This window comes from Lactuca sativa, chromosome 3 (genome assembly GCF_002870075.4).
Source record: "Lactuca sativa cultivar Salinas chromosome 3, Lsat_Salinas_v11, whole genome shotgun sequence".
NCBI lineage: Eukaryota > Viridiplantae > Streptophyta > Magnoliopsida > Asterales > Asteraceae > Lactuca > Lactuca sativa.
In genome coordinates, this window is record NC_056625.2 from 114,679,817 (window position 1) to 114,686,362 (window position 6,546).

The following is a 6,546-nucleotide window of genomic DNA, read 5'->3' on the forward strand; positions in this document are numbered from 1 at the left end:
TCCTGATCCGTACCAGCTGATGTGCACAATCTATCACTGCCCCATTGAGGCTCAACCAATCCATGCCTATAATAACCTTGTTCCCCCGCAACGGTATGGGAAACAGGTCTACCAGGTAATGTTCCTCGAACAGCCTCAAAACACAATCTCGGTAGACCTCCGATGCTCGCACTAAACGGTCGTCTGCAACCTCGACCTCTAGAGGGCAGTCCAACATGCCCGAAGACTTAGGAAACTTCTTGCTAAGCGCAAGAGAGACAAATGATCGAGTAGCACCCGAATCAAACAATACCTGAACTGGGATACCGTTCACATGGAACGATCCTAAGCACATATACACAGAGCACATATCAATATCATAGCATCATACAAATAAATCAGAGGGAAAGAATCATACCCGTCACCACATCAGGTGCAGCGCGTGCCTCCTCGGCTGTTAGTTGAAAAGCTCGGCTCCGAACCACTGGAGCCTCCGACATGACCTTCTGGCCATCCATAACCCGTGTTGTCGCTGACGCTGGTGCCACTGCCGGCGCTGCTGCTGCTGGTGCTGTCAACCTGGGACAATTGGCCTTTTTATGGCCCCTTTGATTGTAATGGAAGCAAATCAGGTCTGATGTATGAATCGCAGAAGCAGGGGCAGTACAATCTCTACCAAAATGCCCAACCTTATCGCACTTATAGCAGCCTGAACCCGACCCAGTGCGACAAACTCCCTCATGTTCCCGACCGCATTTCCTAGAGCGGTCCCACCTCGTCTGGCCTTTCGGCCTACCATCGGGTCCCTTGGGCTTCTTCCCCGAAGCCCCCATCGTCTGCCCCTCAGCGGCCTTCCTCTTCCGTATATGCTCCAAATCTCTCTCTCTCTCTCTCTCTCTCTCTCTCTCTCTATCCCTGGCAATCATGGACTCCAGGGTATGGCAAGTAGAGAAACTAACATGCTCCCGAATATCAGCCCGTAGCATGTCATGGTATCGGGTCCTCCTCATATCCTCATCCCCCGCATACTGGGGTACCAACAAGGCCCTCTCCCGGAACTTGGCGGTGATCTCCGCCACAGTCTCCGTAGTCTGTCTCATATCTAAAAACTCTCTGGCCAGCTGCTAAAGCTCCATAGCTGGTGCAAACTCAGCCCTGAATCGGGTCACGAAATCTGACCATGTCATAGCCTCAATGGTTGGGGCTCCCAATGTATCGCTAATCAACTCCCACCAATCCCTGGCTCTAGGACCTGGTGAATTCGAGGCATCGGTGAAAGGGACTCTGAATGCAGCTGATGGCGGGGAGTAGGTCTCCGGGTAGAAGCTCGTCAGCTGCGCAGACTCGATGTATGCGATCCATCTCGTAGCAGCAATATGGTCCTTCACCCCATGAAAATCCGATGCACCACTCCCACGGAAGTCCTTAAAGGACAGCGTACCGGTACCCACCTGGCTAGACACTAGATCACTCCTGAATGTCCGGAGGCGATCCTCCATCAGCTCGATAATCCCTTCCTTGATTGACCTAAAAATGACCGGGGTCGCCTGAAGGATACCTCTCGTAATCTCAGACGCGATGAACTCGAGCAACCCTTTATCAACATGTGCGGGTCCCGGTCCCGAACCAGGTCCTGATCCCGCTGCTCCATGATGTGTGACCACCATTCTGAAAAATAATAATGCCATTGTCAGGGTCATATATACCCCCGAAGGGTCTCACACACTTTCCTAGTTTCCCGGTTCCATCTCAGCCCTCCTTGAATCGAGTACGGATCCTCTGCTTTCAGTAGTACGAGCCCATACTACCTTCCACATCTATCCGTACTTTCCCAAGGATTGCCTCGAATTCACCAGGTCCCTTTCACCGATGCTCTTTCCACTAATCACATCCTAGGCTTCCCTAGGGCACTCTGAGACCTACTCCCCGCCATCTGTTGCATTAGGAGTCCTTACCACGCCCCCCTAACTAGCTTGCGGATACCGTTACATATCCATTCACTAGTTAGTCAAAATTGGCCAGAACCCCTATAGCGCAAAGCAAGCAGCATTCGTGCGTTGAGTAACCAAACCAGGCATAACCTACACAGGCCATCCTACTGACTAAACATTCCTAGCATACTGCTCATACAACAGGCATATAAGGCATCCTTCCTAGATCCATAGCCCTAGCTAGCATGCAATTCTCAAAATTATATATCAGGCACACATGGAATCCTCTTAGATCCTTAGTCCTATTCTAGCATGTAATTTTTTGAATCAAACTCATACAACATAACATAACAAGTATGGGTATCTTAGGGAAAACTTACTTGAGCCCGACCAGTCACACGCATCACACACTTCGTCTTTCTTAAAACTTCCCATTTTAGATTTTAGAAAACCATTTTCCTAAAAAAATCTTTTAGTCCCTCGGTTTGAGTCCAGACACCCCCGAGGGTGTGTCCGAATCCCTCAAACCAGGGCTCTGATACCAACTTGTAACATCCCAAATTTCAAGGCCAAAAATTTCATTTTTGGAATTTAGCATGTAATAAAGTGTGTTACTAAAACATCGTCAAGTTACATTAATTATAAAACATAAGATCATGTCTCAAAACGATATCATAGAAAACAAGAAATCATAGTACGATCCCAGAAAGTCCAGTGTAAAAATAATGTGTGTGATGCGCCGCTACGCTGCCGACTCTTTCCCCTTTGACGAAGAGGTACCTGAAACCACAATTAAAAACTGTAAGCACGAAGCTTAGTGAGTTCCCCCATCATACCACATACCATACAATGCCATCGGTATCTTTCAACCGGTAATCATCATCGATATCTTTCAACCGGTAATCATCATCGGTATCTTACAACCGGTATTCATCATCAGTGTCTTTCAACCGGTAATCATCATCGGTATCTTTCAACCGGTAACTGGGGTCTATTCCACCCCCTACTACTACTAGCATACAACAAAAAGGTATAAGCATACAATCAGGCATATCTGAGTACTGACCTACTCTTCGGTCCTAAAGACCACTGTCAGGGGAAAACTATCTTTATCATACACATAACATATCATACAGATATATCTCATAACTAAACATGTATCCATACCAAGATAATTATCACAAATACAATCATCTTCTAAAATACTCCTACTTGGTGGGCCGGCATTATGGCCTTAGACCCACCCTTACTGGAAGGTAACTCATCTCAAAAGGCTGACTGCTGAAAAGCTGATCCGCAAATGTCTGACAGTTGCTCCGGTGATCCCCCGGTTATATTCCCATAAAACACTTAATCAGACATTGATACTAATCCCAGGGTAAATTGACTATTTTACCCCTAACCGATTCCAAACCAAAGTCAAGTCAAAGTCAACTTCCAGTTGACCCGACTCGCCGAGTTGGATTTCCAACTCGTCGAGTCCATATCCAGTCGATTGACCTTACTCACGTCTCTACTCGTCAAGTTAGGCATTGACTCGATGAGTTCTCTTCCTAACATACACAATGGTCCTTCATCTAACTCGCCGAGTTGTATCAACAAGTCGTCAAGTTAATCTTCATTCGATGAACACATTCTGTCCTTGACTCGCCGAGTTGATGAACAACTCGCCGAGTTCTGTGAAGATTGCCTTGGACCCGCCAAGTCAGGGCATTGAGTCGCCGAGTCCCTCCAATGATGAGTCTAGCTTCCGACTCACTGAGTCCACCTATGGCTGACTGCTCTACTCGCCTACTCGAAAAGGGGAAAAATCGGGGACTCGGGACTCGAGTCGCCGAGTTTGAAGAACAACTCGCCGAGTCGCATTCATGCAATCTCTCTACACTCAATTCTGCTTGAATCCAGTGCATTCCATTCATAGATATGGGTTCCTAGGACTCGGTTAACACGTAAAGTTTCCAACTTTACGTGTATATAATCTTCCATGGGGATTCTAACGCTCAAAACACACAAAAAGGGGTAGATCTAGTGATTTCATGCAATATGGCCCCACAAAGGTATTAGATCTAGGCCTCTGGAACTCGAACATAGCCAGATCTAGCAGCTATTCAGCCCATTATGATCCCTATACCACTAAAAAGCTTGGAAATGGATCAAAGATAGCTTAATGGTGTTCTAATGGGGATTTGAGCATAAAAAACAAAATAGATCTGAATTGTACCTCAATGAACTCTGGATTAAGTCCTAGATTCTTGCTCTTCACCTTCTCTTTTGGTCTTTCCTTCCTTCTCTTCTTCAAACTTCAAGGAACAAGCACAAGAACACTTCAAATCACAAGGAGAGGGTTAGGGTTCGGTATATGATGCTCTGAGGGTGAAGGAGGCTAACTTGGGGCGCATAAAGGGGATTTAAATAGGGTGCAAACCCCTGAAATTAGGGTTTCTTCCAGACTGATGGACTCGCCGAGTCGCCAACTTAAACGTGCTCAAAATCCCGTCCTTACTCGGCGAGTCTAGCCTATGACTCACTGATTCCAAGGCTAAAAAGGTAAAATACTCAGATAAATCATACATACCAGGAACCAGGTGCTACACGAAATCAACGATTTCGTTGCCAATCGAGAAGTTATGTCATTCGATAAAGACGTTGAGTATGCTCGAAGACGCGAGCATGACTTAGAAATATGTAGTGCCACTTTTACTTTTCCGAAGCATCCACGTACTGCAAGAACTAATCATGTTCCTTCTTTTCTACCAGCTCAATTCGTTCGAACTGAACCTGATAATCAAGTTCAAACTCAAAATGCCTCTCGTGGATGCGGTAGATCACAATCTTTATCGTTTCAATCGCCTTCATGTCGTGTTTGTGGAAGGAATCATCCGGGCCAATGCAAAATAGACAAGGAATCCATTGTCTGTTATGAATGTGGAGAAAAGGGTCATATAAAGCGAACTAGCCCAAGAAAGGATGTTACTTGCTGTGCATGTGGTATTACTAGCCACACGAAGCATTTTTTCCCTACTCTTACTAGTCAGATGACGGGAAGTCAAGCTTCTGTTCAACAACCGGGAAGAAGTCAAGTCCCTATTCAACAATCAAAGGGTACTCCAACTAAAAAGGAGGAGGTGCCAAAAGCTAAGGGTCATGCATTCCAGATTACCTCAGAGGAGGCACGCGAGGACCCAAATGTTGTGACAGGTACATTTCTTGTCAACTCTAGACCCACTCACATCTTATTTGATTCTGGTGCCTCAGATTCTTTTGTGTCTTATGAATTTGCGCATTCCTTTCAAATTGCTTGCTTTGTACTCGCGCAACCATTTCATGTAGATACTGCGGCAAGTATATCATTACTTGCTGATAAACTCTATAGGGATTGTGTTATAGAAATTGAAGGCTATAATTTTTTTGCTAATCTGATCCCTATCTCCTTGCCCAACTTTGATATTATTCTCGGTATGGATTGGTTATCAAGGAACCACACATAACTCTTATGCTATGAAAAGATAGTACGCATTCCTATTGAAGGGGATAATCCTATCTATGTCTAAGGTGAACAAAGAATCTTAAAAATAATCTCTTTCCTTAATGCTCGTAAATTCATATCAAAAGGGTGTTCTATCTATCTGGCCTACTCAGTTGATGTCTCAAAAGAGGAGAAGAAAACGGTAAATGATGTTCCCATTGTTAACGAATATCCTGATGTTTTTCCCGATGACTTGCCTGGCCTTCCTCCAGATAGGCAAGTAGAATTCCGAATTGACCTTGTGCCTAGTGCTACTCCGATTGCAAAGACTCCTTATCGTCTTGCACTAGTAGAGATGAAAGAAATGATGATCCAACTGCAGGAATTACTTGACAAAGGCTTTATCCGACCGAGTACCTCTCCCTGGGGTGCTCCGATATTGTTTGTCAAGAAGAAGGACGGATCGATGCGGATGTGCATTGATTATCGTGAGCTGAATAAGGTGACTATCAAGAACAAGTACCCACTACCTTGCATTGATGATTTATTTGATCAATTTCACGGTGTTAGCTATTTCTCGAAGATTGATTTGAGATCTGGCTATCATCATTTGAAAGTTCACGAGCAGGATGTACCGAAGACTGCTTTTCGTACTCGATATGGGCATTATGAATTCCTTGTTATGCCATTTGGTTTAACAACTGCTCCTGCTGTATTCATAGATATGATGAATAGGGTATGCCACCCAATGCTCGATAAGTCATTCATCGTATTCATTGATGATATTCTAATCTATTCCAAGTCTGAAGCTGATCATGCCATTCATATTCGTGTGGTATTAGTGTTGGATTAGTTTCTAAGGCTATAACTATATTTGGTAAGTACTTGACTCGGTTATGCATGGTCCTTTTGGGTTGACTTCACCATAGCAACTTGACAGGATGATTTGTTAAGAGAGAAGAGATATTATTGTTAATATATTATGAGAATAATATATTAAAGGAACAATAATGTTATTTGATTAATATAAGTCATATATTAATTGAGAATTAATTTGGTGACTTAAAGAGGTTAATTGAATAAATGGGCATAAACTGTCAAATGTGTGATAGTTGTGTTTTGGGCTATGTATCCTTATGGATATAAGGGTGGACGGATTTTAGGGTTGGA